The following is a 19,271-nucleotide window of genomic DNA, read 5'->3' on the forward strand; positions in this document are numbered from 1 at the left end:
CTATCTGCTTTACCTGGGCTTAAAGCCAGCCTGATGCTACCAATGGCAATTTTTCCATGTTGAGAAGGAAAACCATCTCTTTCCAGTTTGTGTGCCAAAGTCAAAACAAGGAGAACATGAGGTGTCATCAGCAGTCGATGTGGTGATGTGCTCTTCTGGGATTTTCACCTGGGTGTAAACCTGCTGTGAAGGTGGCTTGGTGTGGATGCAGGGTGTAGCCAGGGCTGGGTGATCAGCTCCCTGTCTGATTCCGTGTCCCCCTGTGTCAGTGGTGAGAGACTCCGGGGTAGGAATCCACCCCACGTACCCCAGTTCCTGCGGGGTGCGGCTGGCCGGATCCCTGCAGCGCTCTGCCCCGCGGGGACACGGAGCGCACCCGCAGCGATGTCAGAGCTGTCGCACGGTGGAATTCCGGGATTTTTAGCAAGAGTTGCGTGTGCGGCCCCGCGAATGCCGGGTTTTGGCAGCAGCGGAGCCGTGAGAGGGCGGTGTTGGACCGCGGCTGCGGCGGCCGCACGGGGCAGAGCGGCAGCGCCCGGACCTGGCGGGACCGGAGCGTCCGCGCTGCTTTTGGGGTGTTCAGCCTTGGTGTTTGGCAGCAGGGATTCGTTGCAATAAAATCTCCTTTGCCTCTTTCTCCTTTTTTTATTTTTTTTATTTTCCCTCTCGTCTCTTTTTTCGTCTCTTTCTCTTTCTTCGTCTCTTTCTTCGTCTCTTTCTTCGTCTCTTTCTTCGTCTCTTTCTTCGTCTCTTTCTTCGTCTCTTTCTTCCTCCTCCTCCTCTTCTTTCCTTTCTTCCTCTTCTTTCCTTTCTTCCTCTTCTTTCCTTTCTTCCTCTTCTTTCCTTTCTTCCTCTTCTTTCCTTTCTTCCTCTTCTTTCCTTTCTTCCTCTTCTTTCCTTTCTTCCTCTTCTTCCTTCTCCTTTCCTTTCTTCCTCTTCTTCCTCCTCCTCTTCTTCTTTCCTTTCTTCCTCCTCCTCCTCTTCCCTGTTTCTCCTTTTCTTTTGAGGTCTTTCCCAGACCTTCCAGCAGCTTATGAAGCACCCCAGCACCGGAGGGTGACTCTTGCCAGTGAACATCCCTGCAATCACAGATGGGCAGCTGGCACAGCCAAGAGCTCCCCGATGTCCCACCACACCCGACGTGTTCCTGAGAGGACTCCCAGCGTCACAGCCACCTCTGCCATGTGCTCCCTGAGGTGACCCTCTGGATATCAAGCCCTGGAGGAGAGGTTACACCTCAGGTTTTCCCTGGCTTGAAAAGGATAAAAAGCCTCATTGCTGAAAGCAACCTAAACAGGTAAAAATGTGCCTGGTTATTTTGCTTTGCACAGTGCAAAGCTGCCCCTTTCCTGACACTGCTTTTTTTAATCTCATTTTTCATGGTTGCAAATTATCTTCTTTTCTTTCCAGACCCCAAAACTTTCTCTAGATGCAAACGATTGCACCTGAGTGAGTGTGGTAGTGAGCTGCCTTCACCTTTATCTGCTGCTGTGGGACAGATGACTCCACACTACAGCAGAGCACTTGCAGATTGCTATCTTTCTTCTGTGAAAATTTGCTTATCAGTGTAAGTGGTACCTGGAGATGAGAAAGCAGAGCTTCAGGTACTCCACTTTTCTTTCACCAGGTCAACAAGGAGATTGATTTTTCTTCTGTTATGCTAGCAAAACCACAGGTTTGGTTTTGGTTCCTACTCTGTATGACAAAGATAGGAGTTGGGAGTGGGGGGGGGGGAAAGGAAGACAATTTTGAGGGATTGCAGTTATTGAAGGGGTGCCTACCAAGGGGGCTGAAGGGAGAGGTCTTGCCAAGGCAGACAGTATGATCATCTCTCTGTCTCACACAGAATCAGTGGGTCATTAATGTTTAAGCCAGCCTCTTATTTCACTGCAGTTGTCGCGTTGTCAAGGCTTTTCTCAATACATCAAATACTTGAAGGACTAAACAGCCCCAGCAATGGCTGCAAGAGGAGTTATTCCTGATCTAAAGCAACCCTGCTGAGGGCCTCTCTTTCTGTGATATTTGTCATGGTGGGCAAAGGGAATGACCAATATGAGATGATTACTTTTCCCTTTGTGCTCCCTTAGGTTAAAGTTTTGTGAGGATAAGGATTACCTGCAGGACTGAATCCTGCTTTTGAGCTGATGGGTGCATTGCAGGCTCTGCTCCCTTTCCCCCCTCAGCTTCCCCCAAAAGAGGAGGAGATGTGTGGGAGCCAAAAAACCAACCATTGGCAGCCCTGTATTGTGTGAGATGTTTAATTTTCAAAGTTGGGGACATTTGTACCATCACCTTCCCCTGATGGCTCCCCAAGCCGTGCTCTGCCAATAGAGCTCAGCACAGAGAGGTCATTAGGAAGACTGACATGGATACCTTGTAAAGATCAGGAGGCTGTTCTGCAGAAAGTCCCTTCCAACACTGAATTTTATAGTGGTCCAGCTCTCTGGCAGGTGCAGTTTGTTTTACCTGGTTGCTTGGTTGCTTTGATCTTTAAAAAGTCTCGTAAATACCTAGAAAAAAAAAAAAAAGGTGGTTCGCTTGTTCTGCATAGAAAAAAAAAAAAAAACAAACCACCCCAAATTGCACAATGGAGGGAATATTTGTCAGGGATGCTAAACTGGAGTTTCAGTGGGAGAGGGCCTAGCCTTGGACAAGTTTTCCAGGTTAATTGAAAGGAATATGGTGATATCTGAAATGCTTCTTGCTCCACACGTTCATGGCTTTGTTAAGCATGGAGAAGTGCATAGGTAACATCTCTCTTTACACCTGAGCCTGTGAAGAGAAGATGAGCTACTTTAATGGCTCTATCTTTTTATTGAAATCCCTCTTTGTTGGGTATCCTGGGGTTTAAACTGACTAACACTTTTCCATAAGACATCTCTCAATCAACAGAGACAACTGTGGTTACTGGACAACATTTTCCCCCCTGCTGATCAGCATGTCAAGCAGTACCAAAGCACACAATCTCCTCCTGAATCCCACAGCAAATCATTCCTTTTTTTAAACATCACCTCCTGTCAGTAATGGTGTTGGAGATGGGTTAAGACAGCCACATTTCTGCTTCATATCTATAGAGAGAGGAGAGCTTAGAGCATCTACCTGAGCAGTGCCACTGTTTAGGAGGGAGACCCTTCTCAGCACTGTTTTGCTGTTTGGGTTTTTCCTTGCAGATACACTTAAAAACAAAAAAAAAAAACAAACCCAAAGCAGTGGGCTATTAACAAGTGGGTTTAATGTTGACAATGGCACTGTGCAGTGGGAGTGTGATCTGGTTAATGTTCCAGAGCAGAACAGCCTGTCAGTTCACATCCCTTTCCTTGGCAGCAGTGGCAACGCTTCCCCCAGAAGTTAAAGCCATGTGTCTCGTTTCTGAGAGAGGCTTATTCATAAAAAGGGAGGAAAAATTGATTGTCCGATCCACAGAAGGGAAAAAAACCACACAAGGGGATAAATTATGAGAATTAAGATGGGCAGATAGATTTTTACAGCTCATGTATGTAAAAATCTGTTCCTGGTAGACTTGAGCTGTGTCATTTTAGATGCATTTCTCCAACCCACGTAAATATTCCTGTCAAAAAATCAAATCTGGAAAAGAAGGAAATTTCATTTTTCATCAAAGCTCTACAGTGATCTCGTTATTAAAAACAGAGGGAAAAGATATATCAGGAAGGCAAAGCAGTTGCAGCCACATAGTTGTTTTCAACAATCCAGTGAGTCACTACATAGAAGAGCCTTTTATTTCTCTCTGTGCTTCAGACAAAATTGTTTATTAAGATTTTGGTGCATTATTTAAAATTTTAAAAAAAGGAAATTGTACCTCTTTATTTTAAAGACTGTTGCAATAAAAATTCAGATTATTCAGATTTATCAAGTGCATTTTATAAGGCAGTAAGCACAGCAATTTTTTCCTCATACCACAAGATATTCCCTGGCTTTTCCATCTCATTCATAGTCATACATAAGGAAGCTGTTTACAAGGCATTGCTACAGGGAGAAAAAAATATTATAGAAATGAAAACTTGATCCAACCAATGGCTGGATTTGTAATGAAAGACCTAAGTGGAAGGTAAACAGTAGCCTAATGTAACACTTTAAAAGCAAATTATTATACATCACTTATTGAAAAGTGATGTATAATAGCTGCAAAGGGGATCTGTACTTCAGATTTTCACCCATGCAGAGGTGTGGAATAGAAGCTAATTGCATATGTAGCTACAATGCACACTGAGCAGCCAGAACAGACAAATACAAATATTTAAGATGTTTCACTTTTTTTAAATCACAAGGTCGTGAACTTGCATTTTGTTTTTGTTTCTTTTTCCCCAGGAAATTGGACAGGAGGCTGGCTGAAAGTGTACCAGTGCTCTACAGGGATTTCTTGTGCCTTTTGAAGGAAGGATTTGCTGTGTTCTAGAATGTGTAAATATTGTTAGGGGCTTGTTTTTGTTTTGTTTTTTATCTCAAATGCTTGCCAAGGAAATTGAACTGTACAAATATAATTAGCCAGGTGCTGAACATTTAATCTTAAATTCTGAGTCTTCATTCAGTCTTAATTTAAACACCTTAGGAGGGAAGCTTTCAACCACTCCTGTTCATAAGGATGGATGGAATTTGTGGCAGGTTTTTATGGCAGAAGAGGGAAACCACTCAAATGGGGAAAGCTCAGAAAACTGTGCTGAAGCCAGTTAGTGGTCGAGTGGTCGTGTCATGGATAATGGGACAAGATCTGGATTCAAGTCACCTCTGGTGTGGTCAAAGCAGGCCATGGTGGGTGGGGCTCTGGGTGTCCTGATCTGGTGGAAGGTGTTTGTGGGCTTGGGATCAGATGAACTTTCAGGTCCCTTCCAACCCAAAACATTCTGTGGCTGGGAATTTAAGAAGGTGCTATGGGAGAACTGGAAGGCTTGTGGGGTGAAAAAATGAGAGCTTTCCCATTGCGTGAGAGTTATTCCAAATCAGAATGGGTTGTTTGGGAATAGGTGTTTTTTTTCCATGGGTGATCTTCCAATGGCATTGTTATTTTTACCTGAAAAAGGGACAATTTCTGAATTTGAATTAGTTTTAGTCTATCAAGATAAAATAAACTGCTAGTACCTTTTAATTTTATCACAATTTACTGAGAAAAATTGATACACTAGGCATGATAGGGGAAAAAAATCTGGAGGGAGAAAAATTAGATAAAACAAATCCATTTATTCCCTTCTGCAAGTATTTTTATAAGCTGGGAAGCTGTAGAGAAACGTGAAAGTGCTGTGAATTCTCCTACACCTTCCTTTGCCCTTTTTCAGTGATAAAAGCTATCAAATGACATCTTTGTGAGGAACATGCCAGAACTTCTGCACATTGAAAAAAAGTCCAAAAAGCAGCAGCATTAATTCCTGTGAGTGTTCATGCCACATCTGTTCTTTTGTTTAGTGTTGTCAGGGGAGTGGGACCTTTGTCATAATTTGAAGTAGCCCTCTTTTTTTTTTTCCTGGTCACCAAATATTCAGAAAAACAGTAACAGAGGTTAAAAATAAATATGAAAATCCATTTTAAACCTTAATAACAAGATTTATATAGTACTTAGTACTTGCTGAAAGTTTCTTTTTCTAGTGCTTGCTTCTAATGAAAGAAGAGAGCGCAAGAAGAGAGCATTCACCTTGCAAATGGCTGGATTCCAGCAAAGAAAAAAAAAAATAAACCAGGGAAAATTCGGGCAGAGATTTGCATGGCTGCCTGCAGACAAGGCCACCCACTGGCCTCCTGCCTGCTCCTGGACTGCCAGCGGAAGTTTTGCCCTTGGCAGCAGCACCCTGAAATGCCACTCGTCTTCCTGCGACTGTTCCTGGTGGGGAAGGCAAGGAGGGGATGTCCTGCATGGAAAAGCACCCCCAGGTGGGTGCACCACCCCATCCCTCCTGTTTTTGCCACTTGGATGAGGACAAGTGAGTCCAATCCCTGAGTTTGTAACAAGTTGGGTTGTAAATGCTCTTTGGTGCAGTCTGCTAAGTTATTGAGTGCTTCCGCTCACCTACAGCTTCACGACTCCTACAGCTACATGGAAAATTTAGAATAACAGAACTATTTCACATGGCAACAACGACCTGGAAGGATCTGACTGGTGCAGTTCCTACAAATCAATCCAGTGTGAGCTTCTAAGCCAATGGGCTGGTCCCCTGTGAGCCACCGAACATCTCGTCCTGGGCGTGTTAACAGCAAAGCTTGAAATAATGGTGACTTCTGGAAACCAATTTTGATAACCAGACTCTATTTGTAAGGTATTTAGAGCTAATAAAGCTGCTGTGGTCTTGGGAGTGCCCTTTTCCTTGAGCACAATGGGAAGCTCTTCTTGTCAGGATTGCTATAGAAACAATGAATTATCAGGCAAACGGGACCATCCAGCCAATTGTGCCAGACGGGGGATGTGTGCTGATAACGCGGCAGCGTTAATTTGCTCGGCTTTGTTGTAAGTAGAGCTTGCATTGCCTATAGAAATGTAAAGAGGCAGGTGAGCTGGAGTGTCTATTATTTATAGACACAGTTTGTGCTGTATAAATGAATTTTTCATAGGAAGACTTTTTCTTAAAAAAAAAAAAAAAAAAAAAAGGCTTGAGAAACTGCTTGGTAAATAATTATGACTGGGAGCTTCAAATGTGCTTTGAAGAATGGGTGGGCATCCTTTAGTCCCCCTTGAAATTTTTCAGGTGCAGCCTTGAATCTGTTGTAAAGAGTGGGGTGCTTTGACCATGTGTGAAGTACCCCAGCCCCATTGCTGACAGCCTTTACAAGATAATGCTGAACCATGGCTGGTACTGCTTTCTGTCATCTTGCAAAACTGAGTCATCCATAAGGAAATGCAGATATTATTAGAATGTTGATGTGCTTGTACTCTATGGCTTGAGAAGTCAGCACCAGACTGAAGTATGATCCAACAACAAGAAAAAGAAAGAAGCAGAAACTTCAAGGTATCAAGTGGATAACCTCTATATTTTCTTTATTGCATTTTCCTCAATGCCACTTGGGAGGACGTTCCTCTATTTTTAAAAAGAAAAAAGACATGAAATATGGCAGGAAATCACTGAGCTGAGAGGAGTTTGGCTTCAGATGTGAGACACACCACCAGGATCACAGAGAAGGCAGGAGAGAGGTAGGATGAGTGAGAGAGTACTAGGCAAGAGAATGCTGTATTTGGATATCGTATAGGAGTTGGGAAGAAAACAAAAACACCCATGTTTTTTGCATGTGGGTGATGGGAAAAATACAGCATCTTCTACTGAATGAGGGTGGTGAGGCATTGGCACAGGTTTCCCAGAGAGGTGGTGGATGCCCCAGCCCTGGAAACATTCACAGTCAGGTTGGATGAGCTTCTGAGAAACCTGATCTTGTTGAAAATGTCCCTGCTCATTGCAGGGGGTTTGAAAGTACCTTTAAATCCAACCTAAACTATGCTATGATTCTGTGAAATGTAAGGGAGGCCCTTGGGAAAGGAGGTTGCCAAGGAGTTTGATACATACAGGAGGAGGACCAAAACAAAAATTTAAAAAAAGAAACAATTTGATACTCTAATTCAGAGTGGACAACATAGGCCTGTTTTGAGACTCTTACAATATCTGAGAGTGGAGTGTACTTAAATCTTTTTGCTATGAATGAGATATAAACACCACTAAAACCCAAGTACGGTCTAAAATGTTTTCTTGAGACCAGTCTTTAGTTACAGAAAATACAATTAGAAACCCTGCATTGTATTGGCTGCTGCTGCAATTTTGTCTTTATATGACATTTTTTCTATTATCTAATCGGGTGGGTTCTTTCAGGTTCCCAGAGTACTCTTCTTTGTGCTTCAGGGCAGTTTTTGTTACTCCTCAAATAATAATTCTGAAAAAAAAAAAAACCCCACACACTGAAAAAAGACAAAGTAGCGCATTGCACCACCCCACAATGGGCCCAGTGTTGATGCTGGATTAACTGTCCCTGGTGAGTGGCTGAGCTCACATCTCTCTGCCTGCCTGGAGCTCCACTCTGCTCTGCCTCTGGGGTTGTGATATCATCTCTGAAGTCCTGCAAACACAGCTGAGCTCCACACTGCTCCCATTGTGGGCCCCACTTCTCAAAACTTGGAGCTGGGATCTCGGCCATGCAGCAGAGCATCAATGGAGGAGGTGGGGACACCTTCATGACACTCTTTCTCCCCAGAGATGTTCACCACAGCTATCTGGACTTCCAAAGAGCTGCTCACCTGGCTGTGCACATATGGAACCTGTATTTATTGTTCTGCTTCTCCAGGTGACAACTGAAAAGCCTGCACCTGTAAAGAAACCCCCATAATTTTGTTGACATCAGTTTGAGGTGGGCAAGTAAGTATTTCCAAGGATCTCAGCTGTCTGCAGGTCTTTTTCTTGCACAAGCTTTCTTCTTGAGTGGGCTTTTGGCTGCTTGTCACATGTGGGGCTGTGCAAGAGGATACTCAAGTGAATATTTCTGTCACACCAAGTGTTTGTATTTGTTTCCACTCTGTGCAGACGCCTGCTTCCAGCTTTGTGCACTCTGGCACGTGTTGCCTAATGGACCAGGGCTGACAAGGAGCATCTCTGTCACCACAGCAGACACACACTTGCTTTGTTCAATGACGTGAGATGCTGCAGTGCAAGGCACAAGTTCTCCCATGCTTTCAGCTAAACAATTTGCTACTGTGCTGCACACACTCAGTGAGTGGGAGGGCCTGGAGCTGGTTAGATGTGTCCCAGCCTGGCCAGCTCTGTCCCCCCAGATGTTGCAAGGAGCAGTGGAAACAAAGTGAGGTGTTGACCTAATGTAGGGCATTCCAACCTACCCTGCCTGACAGGTCCCAAACTGCCTGCTGAGGTTCAGCCCCATGTGGCATTTTCTGCTCTCCTGCAGCTTCTCCAACCCTCCTGTCTCTGCACCATCCTGGGTGCAAGCAAAGCCAGGGGTTTGGAATGTGTGTGTGTTTCTGGCTGCAAAGTGCAGTATTTTCTGCAGATGAAATGCTCATCAGCGCCTGGGAACACAACCAAGGAGGTTGGGGAGGAGAGGAGGAAGCCACACTTGATCCCACAGAAACCACAAACCTCATTTCACACCCAAGGCAATTAGCCAGCACACATTTGGTTAGGGTGGCTGTGCTACTTTGTAAAACGTGACCTTTTAATGAGCTGGGGAGGCGGATGTGAGTTTGTGCTGGTCTGCACTGGCAAAGGAAAACCACCAGTGGTTAATTATTGTCAGGAGAGGGGAGCAGGGGTGACGTGGCCCTCAAAAGCATCTCTGTGTGCTTCCAAGTCCTGCTTTGCATGGCAGGATGGTGTCCCTGACTCCGTGCCACCACAGCCTCCCTCCCAAAGGCACCAGGAGGCTGCAGCATCCTTGGCTGGGCAGTGCTGACTCAGGCCCAGGGTCCCGTGCCTGCTCCCTGGCACTGCTGTCCCCCAGATATTTCACAAGCAGATATAAAAATCCCTGAGTTAGGCTCTTGTGGCTGTGCTCCCTGCAAGGGGAAGCAGTAAAAGGCTGATTTATGCTGTGAACCACAAAAGCCTTTTATTGCTGCTTTCTTTTTTTTAATGTAACTGTCTTGCCCTTAAATGTCTAATCCCTTTCTAACAGTCTTGTGGAAGTGGCAGGGCTCTCCATGGGTTAAAGGCAGTGTTTTTCAGGAGGATCAAGTTGTCCACCAGGTCCCCAAAGCCCCTCTTGCCCTGGCACAGCAAGGGAAGAGGGCAGCAGCAAGCTCTGTGCTGCCAGCATGGTCCACCACAATCTCCCAGCCCTCAGCTTTCTGGGGCTGTTGGAGAGTTATTCCATCACTTGGAGTATTCCCTGACAGTCTTGGGCACTGCTGCTCCTTCAGGGGAGAATAAAAACCCCAAGTTGATCTAATAGAAGCAGGGATTTAGGAGTTTGACTCTAGGCATATACATTTAAAGACATTGCCCAATTATTTCTTCATTTTTATTAATTACTATTAGTCATTTATGGCCCCTTTTAAATTCAACTTCTCAAGAAAAATATTGCTTTAGAAAAAAAAAAAAAAAGGAAAGTCATTTCATGAACAATTAGCAAAAGCTACAGCTGCGCCATAAAAGAGAAATACGAGGGGGGGAGGAATATTTCAAATTGACTGGGGCATGCAAGTTGTTGAATGGATGGAAAGCCAGCCGAAATCCTAAGGAAGGGGTGATGCTGGAGAAGGGCAAAAGTACACAGTGTGGTATTGCTGGGTTCATTGTCAGGCCTGCTGTTAATTACTGGCTTTATTAATGATTTGGAAGCGATAAGAAGTGTTAATTGCATCAGAAAATGATGCTACGTTGGGAAGAGCTGAAAGCAGAGGTGAGAGCAGAAGAAAGAGCAGCGAGAGGCAGGGAGGGCTGAGGGGTGCAGGAAGGATTTGATTTCATTCAGGCTCTGGGGGCTTTTCTAAAGTTTTCCCCAGTAAAAGAGCACCAACAATGTTTGTGGACAAGAAGGGGTCCAAAGAGGTCAGACAGGAGGGTTGGGTTTGAAGCAAGAACCATGGAGACCCTGCCTGTCACCTTTAAGGGAGAAACAGAGACTTGCATGTGGTGTGAGGCAGGCACAACAAAACTAAGCAGCGTGGAGGGGCAGCTGACTTCAGAAGCCCCCAGACAGTATAGCAGAGTGTGTTTAAAAGAAAACACTAAAAAGGCAACACATTGCTCTGCCTGCTGTGCAGCCAAACTGAAGGTAGGGGGAAAACAGAGCCCAGATTAATGTAGAAATTGCATTTAATGGTCATCTTGAGAAGCTATAAGACAAAATCAAGGGAGTGAGCTGCCACAAGCTGTTAAGGAGGAAACCCTCTGCCCACCGGATGCCAGTGTTGCCCAACATTAAATCACATGGAGAAAACTCCTCTGGCAAGAGAATACTTGGTTCTTAAAGACACCCATCACTCCAGCTACCCAAACACCACCGCGTTCAAAACCGCACTCGCAACTTCCTTGGTGGCACAGTTACATCTATTTGCAGCTCATCATTCCGGAGGTAGGCAAAGGTGACAAAGCCAAGGACGAAGCACTGTGTAAAATTTTACTTGTACTGAGCGGGCCCTAAAGAAGCCCAAGCAGAGTTTTATTGCGCGGCTCCTCGGGCTGACAGTCTCCATTAACCATCGGTTAATACTGCAGCGTCAGAGCAAAGCCAGAGTCGCAGCCCTGTGCTGTTAGAAAGTGTCCTTCAATCCAGCAAGAGACCTCGGGGTGAGAATATTTTGCATGAAGAGCCACTGGTGTAAAGAGCTGAGCCTCTCAGCTCTGCATTGCAGTCAGCGTGTCGTGTGCCATCCCTCCACGCCACAAATAAATCTACAATTTCTCAGCTGGGTGCCTTTGGAAGCCTCATACTAATACGCTTATATGGGAAGAGAGACCAGGCAAGGTTCAAATAAAGAGCTCATGTTATAAATAAACATGAGGTCAGTATGGGAACAGCAATAATTGCTTTGTATGACAAGATTTGCATAGCAAACATTCGTGATTAATGTACAGCCGGCGTCAGGTAAGGAGCCTTCGCTATCGTTGCTCCATCTGCACCTCCCAATCTAGAAGGTACAGCAGCTCCAGCCAGAGCAATTAGTCACTGTTTACTGAGAGGCAGATCGAGCAAAATTCTTCTAGTTCAATATTTGAGCGAGTTTCGCCTCACAGCCTCCCGTTGGATCCATTTCTGCGGCAGGCAGGGATCGCGCTTCCTTCCTTCCCGGGGGTGGCAAGGAGGGACGATCAGCACCGCTGCTAATCTGCTCAGCAAGGGCACAGGCTGGCTCCCAGTCTCTCCTGCTGGCCTCACCCGGCTGCTGTTCTCTGGGAAAACCCTAAGGAGGAGGCTGACATGTCAGGGCTCTGCTTCCCGTGCTGCCTTTTCTTTCACCTGTCAGTTTCACTGCCCCTCTGCCACTGCTGATGCCACCGCAGTGGGATGCAGCACCGAGGGCAACGACACCTCCTTCTTTACAGCCTCCTTCCTGCAAAGCCTGGCTAATGCATTCCAGCTAAACTTCCAGCTCTTTGGCCAAAGAGCCATAATCCAACTCGAAATACTATCTTGATTTGGGGACTTTTTTTCTTTTTTTTTTTTTTTTTTTTTTTTAAAGGCATGAAAGCCTCTAGCTTCCCTGGGAAAGGAGGCAGTTTGGCGGGAGGGACTGGGGTTATTCCTCTGAGGTTAATTCCTACGGCAAAACCATTCCAATTGCTGCTGCAGTCTTCCACTTAATCTGCTTGGGGGTACCAGGGAAAGCTGTTAGCATCACTGGGAAGTCATTCCAAGAAGTACTGCACAGACCAGCTGAAAAGGCATAAGGAGAGTTTGCTTCATGTTGGTGAGATCCAGAAGGGCTTGATCAGGGTGAGCACGCTTCAAAACCTAGAGCACACATTTTGGGGACATGAAGCGAAGAATTGACGGTGTTCTCCTCGTGCACTTGCAGAGTTCAGTTGTGACTGAGGATGCCAATCAACTCATCAAGAGTGATAAATGGCAGCTGCTGTCTCCCACCTCTGATGAGATTTTGAGATTTTCAGCCTCTGCCTTGCCAAGACAAATCTTGATGAGACTCTAGTCCTCTGGACCTGTTAGGATGTCTGTGTTGGCATTTCACCCTTGTGCTGCAGTGGGTGGTAGTGATGGGGATGCTGAGCTGATGCTTGAAGCACCCTGACACTGCAGCTGTCCCCACCTGAGAGCATCTAGGAGGTGCCACAGGCTGGCAGGGGACATCAAGGGGTGGCTGCATTGGTGGGAGATGCCATTACACCTCTGTGCCCCACAGAGTTGCAGGCAGGCTGCTTCACTGCCAAGTCCACCCACTACCACACTGAACAGTGATCTCCAAGGTGCTGCCAACCTGCCCTATTGCTCTTACAACCTCTCTCCCTCCTTTCCAGCCCTTCCACCCTAAAGCTTCCCAAACGCCTCGGCTGAGCGCTGGGAATCCCTACACTCACCTTGGCGCTGAGGGTGCAGGTGGGGCGCTCATCACTGCATGAGAGGCTGTGACAATTCACGGGAGCGGGTGTTTTGGGGCAGAACACAGAGAGGAGGGTGACACGCCATGTCCCTGTGCGGATCAGGCGTCCGGCGGTGTCCCACAGCGGAGAGGAGCCGGGCGCGCTTCAGCTGCCCAGGACGCTCCTCACACACACCTCAGCCGCGGCCGCCGCTGGGACGGGCTCATCCCGCGCTGGGGCTCTGCTGTTTCGGGGGGCCGTGTCGGGAGGTGTCCCTGTGCCCCGGAGCAGGGTCTCTCCCCGTGTCACCTCACGGCAGAGCCCCCTCGGTGTCCCGCTCCCGGCGGTGCAGCCGCGGCCGCCCCTCAGGCCGCAGGGCCCGGGCCGCGCACCTGCCCCTCAGGCCGGGCGGGGCGGGGCGGGGCGCAAGGGCGGGAGCGGCTCGCGCACAGGGGCGCGCGCGGCCCCGCACCTGCGGAGCCCCCGTGTGGGGAGGGGAGGGCGCGGGGCGGTCCCGCGCGGCGCCGGCCCCCGCCCGCCCCCTCGCTCCGTCCCGCCGCTCCTCCTCCCGCACCCCCCCTCGCTCCTTCCTCCTCCTCTTCCTCATCGTCGCGCTCCCGCCGCTCCGCTCCGCGCGTGCTGGCGGCGCAGCGCCCCACGGCCCGGCAGCGGCGCGGCCGCCCCGTCGGCGCCGCGGCGCGCCCGCGGAGGGGCGGCGCTGGGGGCGGCGGCTCGGCGGCGGCAACTTTTGGGAGCCGGCGGCGGCAGCGCGGAGGCTGCGCGGGGGATGGCGGCGGCCAGGCAGCGGCGGCGCTGAGGCAGCGGCGGCGGCGCGATGCCGGCGGCGGCCGGGGGGCTGCTGTGGTGGAGCTGCTGCGTGCTGGCGGCGGCGGCCGGGGCCCCGCGGGCCGCCGCGGCGGCGCAGGCAGGTGGGTGAGCGGCGCGGCACGGCCGGCGGAGCGGCGCCTTCCCCACAACTTCTCCGCGTCCCGGTGCCCGGCGCGGGGTGCGGGAGTTGGTGCGGATCCCGGGGAGCGGCGGCGGCCAGAGGGCGACAACCCCCCGCGGGAAACGGAGCGGAGCCGGCGGTCGCGGATCGCCCGCGCAGCAGCGCTCCGTGTCCCCGCTCCGTGTCCCCGCTCCGTGTCCCCGCCCGGCCCCGGGGCCGCCCTTGCCGGGGGAGCTCGGGGCGGGTGCCGTGCGTGTCCCCGCAGGTGCCGCTGCCGCCCCGACGGGGCTGCGCTGCCGAAGTTGGCGTGGCGGCGTTGGTGCCCGTACACCTGTGCTGTGCGTTCGTGTGTGTGCGCCGCGCGTCCCGGCGCCGCCGCCTCAGCACCGGGCCCAGGTGTGCGCGCACCGGGGAGGGCGAGCGGGCGGCTTGGAAGTTAACGCTGGAAAAGGCGCTTTTTCCTCCGGCGGGGTCTGCCCGGAATTTTTAACTTTCTGGAGGGAAACTTGCAGCGTTGGCGTGGATTTTGTTTTGTTCTTGGCATCCGAGCGGCGCTTTCTTGCCACCGTAGTACGAGCTATGCCGGCTCAGTCGCCCCGGGAGGGCACGGGGATCGCCCCCCCGCTGCATCGCCCCTTTGCTGTGAATAAAACATTAAAAGGAAATTTCTTCAGTCTTTGTAACTTCGCTTTCTTTTTTTATTTTTTTTTCCCTTCCCTCCCCGGTGATGCAAAATTTATGCTGTTTGGGCGGTATTGGTGCAACAGCTCCTCGTTCTCACAATTTAGTTTATATTTTGGGGCTTTATGTAACAGAGAGAAGGAAGGATACGTTTGGTGAGAAGCGAAAGGAGCGTGTCCTGGCTTTGCCTGCCTGACTGGGCTTTGAAGGCGGTTTTTGATCTTGGGACGCAGTTTACTTTTTCGCTGTGCGATTGTTTCCTAACCCTCGAAACCGGGAGGGGTGAAACGCTGGGCTGCTGCTTTCTTTTGTATATTCTCTTCCTGCGGTTTGAATCGGTAAATCCCCGCTGAAGAAGAATGGCACTCCTCGTTTCACAGGCGCTGCTTCTCTGTACCTTTTCGCCTGCCTCCCTGTTTACACGCAGCCCGACTGTTCGCCTCACTTGATACTTTTCTGTCTCACACTTTTCCCGTAGCCTGCCCCGGTTTTGGGCAGCAGCCGTCCCCGCCGGGATGCTCCCGTGCTCTCCAGCAATCCTTCCCACCGCTCGGACCGGGCTCTTGGCGTGGACGATCACTAAAGACTCTCCATTGCTGGATTTATACCCCAGTGAAAATAAAAAGCATCGGTCCAGGCTTGCTCGCCTACCTTCCCGTCGCCTCTGGGGAAGCCTCCCGGATCTGTGCTGCTGAAAATCCTCTGTGCCCTGCGCTGTGCAAAACAGAAAATCCGTTTATTAAAATAGAAGGGTTGGAATGACATTTCCTATTTGGCCGGGTTTAGGCACTGCTGTGGGCACTGGCAGCTAGTAATGATTAAGCCTTGCTACTTGGTGTTTGCTGGAACAGCCAGGCAGGCTGGACAAGGAGCCATGATTTGCAAGTATTTAGGACCCCCCAGAATTTGGGCTCTCTTGGCTTTTGGGGGCAATAAGATGGGGCTCTGGCTGCCACCCTCATTTTCAGTGCATCGAGAAAGATGGTGATGGCGTTGCTCATGCAAGCAAGCTGTTGGCCAAACTTTTGATTTCATTATCCTGTGTGTAAATATGTAAACACGTTGGGGTTTTCTGATTTCTTCTGTCTCCGTGCTTGGGCATATAATGTTTGCAGTGCACAGCTCAGTCGGGGTCACGTGAGCCAAACAGCTTGGGCTGTTACCTGGAAGCTGGCGAGTCTTTGTTCTGTTCGAAAATAGCTGATAAATTAACTCCATTTTCTGATATGTGGGGTTGGTGAGTTGTTAAATAATTACAGCCAAATTAACTTAGTCCTGTTTGAAGTATTCAGCTGTTCTGAGAATAATTGTACTTAAAATATTTTTTGCAGTTCATTTTTCCTTTTTTGTTTTTTTTTTTTTTTTTAATTTATCAGTGAGAAGCATGTTCAGGCTCATGTATGGGCAGTCTGTAATTTCATGCCTTTACTCCCCTCTGGGCCATGTCGGATGGGACATGCCACACGCCTTCAGAGAGATGCAGCTCCTCTCCTTTGCTACAGCCCTCCTTGGCACCTCTCCCGTTCATCCCGCCACGGTGTCTATTTGATGGTTAAAATTAGGCTGAGCCCTGAGTGCCTTTACAAAGGCACGATAAATATTGACTGGGAGTTTCAGAGGGCCTGGCCCCTGCGTGGGGATCGTTCTGTCTGGGCCTTTCACCAAAGGGTTGTTTGTTGTGGGCTCCCTCCTGGTGTCCCTTCTGTGCCACACAGCCCTTCAGGTGTCTGCAGGGACATCTCTGCTGCTGTCCCTGTGTGTCCCCTGCGAGCCAGCGCTGCTGCAGGGCAGAGGAGCCTGGTTCTGCTGCCACTCTTGGGGCATCCCCAGGGACCCTGGGGCAGCTCCAGCATGGAATTGCACCATGCAGACTCTGTGCCTGCACCTGCCGAGACAGGCACTGCTGCCTGCCCCAGTGACTGAGTTGTGACTTTGCTTTAAAAAAAAAAAAAAGAGATGGTAATTGATGTTTATGTGTATGGAATTTGGCACTAGGAGCTGTGCTTGTAATTAACATGAAAACAGTAATAATAAGGACCTGAAATACATGCCTTATGAGTAAAGCAAATGAGACTTGGCAGTAGCAGCTCATGAAGGGGGAAGCCTTTCTCCTGAGCCTGCATGGTAGTGAAGTGGGCTGGGAAGCAGAGAAAGGCACGTTTGGTCCGTGGCAGCAAAGGGCCCAGCACGCTGTGGGCGCTCCTGGCTGAGCCCCGAGTGCTGCATTGCACTCCTGGCCATAATGCCGGCTTCTTCTGAAACGTGCCCTCAGTTTTCTAGCCACACACCTTAATGGAATGAATGTTTTATTCTAGTTTTCAGGGGGTTTTAGTTTGGTTGGGTTTTTTCTGTTGTTTTGTATTTCAATTCAATTTCAGCAAAGCGCAGCACGTTGCTCGCGCTGCGTCGGGAGGCACAGCCTGTGATCCAGAGCGTGCACGTTTTCCAAAGGCTTTTGGAGAAACCCCTCTCTGTGGGTCACTGGTCAGAGCCGGGGAGCTGCTGGGGCGGGAGCTGAGCGTTTCCTGGGCGCTGATGGTGGGGATTGCAGAGTGGCCAGCCCGCAGCCTGCCTCTGTGAGCATCTCTAGATGGCAGCAGCCCCCAGGAGCTCCCGGCATGAGGACGAAGCGCCCGGAGCTGGGGCTGTGATTTCCCAGGCGCTGGTCCTGCTGCTCAGTTCTCCTCCACACCCCCTTCCCAGGCCGAGGAGCAGCTTTTCAGGTGGCTCACGGGGAACCAGCCATCCCTGGAGTCCTGTCCCCACCTCTCGTCCCCCTGCATGTGTGACAGGGGAGGTGTTAGAGCATCCTGGGAGAGTCACCCATACACTGAAGTACTTAATATAAGCAACCAGAGGAGCTCAGGTGACTTGCTCTGGGTGACTCGTTTAGATAAACAGTGAGTCGGTACCAGATCAATGACTGGGTGCTGAAGGTGAATGAGTTCACACTGGGAATCAAGTGCTTGGTCCTAATAGTCTAGGAGCTGTTGTGATAATCTAGGACAGATAATAAAAGATACACGGTCACTCAGCAGCACAGGCTCAGATCAGATGGCCCTTCTTGCTCAAAAAGATGGTGTAGCCTGTAGGTTTTATATATTTTTTGTGTTTTTGCATGACAGCAACCCCCTCCTGATTTCCTTAGGACAGTAAGGGTGGTATACATGGTGGTTGATGTGGGGCAATAGGATGATTCCCTGGAAGCTTCTGAACTTTGTGTCCTGCCTGTGCAGATTGGGGTTTAGTGCTGTGCAGCCAGGCATTTATGCTGTTAAAACCATGAGCAAGTGATGGCAGCTCCGTGGAAACAGCTAAGCCAGGTCTGCCCTTGTGCGCTCCACACACTCTCAATGCACTGAGGCAATTTTGCTGCGAAAGGAGAGGGGGCTGGTTCCTGGGATTTGGGTTTTGCTGTGGCAGGAGCGAAGGCAGGATGAGGTGAGTGCAGCCAGGCTGTGTGCCGTGAATCACTTGTGTGCTGACAAGTCCTCGGCGTGTGCAACAGGCTCCGATTTTCACTGACTTAAAGGGTTTGCTTTTGCCAACAAGTGCAGGCTGCTGGTGGATTTTATGTGTGCCCACGTAGCCAAAGCTGAATTATCCCATGGGAGTATGCAATCTGCCAGAGAGATTCATCATTTCAGCAACTTTAGTTAATGTTTGTTTAGCGACTTCTTGTTTTGGAGGAGCGGTTTAAGCCGTGCTCGGCGGCAGTTCCCTTGTGATGAGCTGTGTGTCCACGTGATAAATGGTCTCATTTCTACTGTCCGCTACCTCTGCTGGGCATATGGGCACATGCCAAGCCTCCTGAAGTCTTTGAACAGCTGCTGCTATATATATCTCCTTATTTTCTTTTTTTTTTTTTTTTTTCCCCAGCCTGCCAGGGAAACTTGTCCTTCTTCCCACTTTGTGTAAAGGGTGTGCAAAGTCCAGGGCAGATGAATATTTGCTCGTGCATCAGTGATGCGTGAGGGTCTGATGTTGGCTGGTGTTTGGGCAGCAGAGTCAGTAATTCAAACTGCAGGAGCACATACTGGTCACACCATAGGCTTGTGGTGAATACCAAGAATATAAATATATATGAGGAATAGAAATTTATACTGCAAAGAGTATCAAAAATAATTTTCTTTTCTGGTGGTAACTGCTTTTTGTTTCCATGCCTGAAGTCTATAAACTCTAGCTTCTGACAAAGGAGGAGGTAGGAAAATCAAGTAAATAAAAGGCAAAGTAAGCCTCAGACTTTTAGCAGATACAGTTCTTTTTGAACTATAAAAAAAATGATCAGTCATTGTATAAGTGTTCCTGTAAAGTCCTTTTTAGTGACTTCTAAGATTATACTCGTGCTATGTTCAGCTCCTTTCTCTCCCAATGTCTGTGCAGCTACATGTACAATAACTGAATGGGCATTTATAGCTTGATCTTTCTTAATCTCCTAATAAGTCAGCAGTGCAACGTGGGCTCTTGTCACATGGTGACATGCTCCTGTGTCTCATCACCAGCTGCTGTTGAGCTCACAGAAATACAGAGCTTCCAAAAAATCTTGCAGAAATCTTCCAAAATCCCACTGGGGACCACCCCGAGCTCAGAGCAGTGCTGGCTGTGGTGCCAGGGTCTGAGCTGCCCCATGGTCTCCCTCCTAGGCTGTGTTCCCAGAGGAGCTGAGGAGG

Source organism: Ammospiza nelsoni, chromosome 7 (genome assembly GCF_027579445.1).
Source record: "Ammospiza nelsoni isolate bAmmNel1 chromosome 7, bAmmNel1.pri, whole genome shotgun sequence".
NCBI lineage: Eukaryota > Metazoa > Chordata > Aves > Passeriformes > Passerellidae > Ammospiza > Ammospiza nelsoni.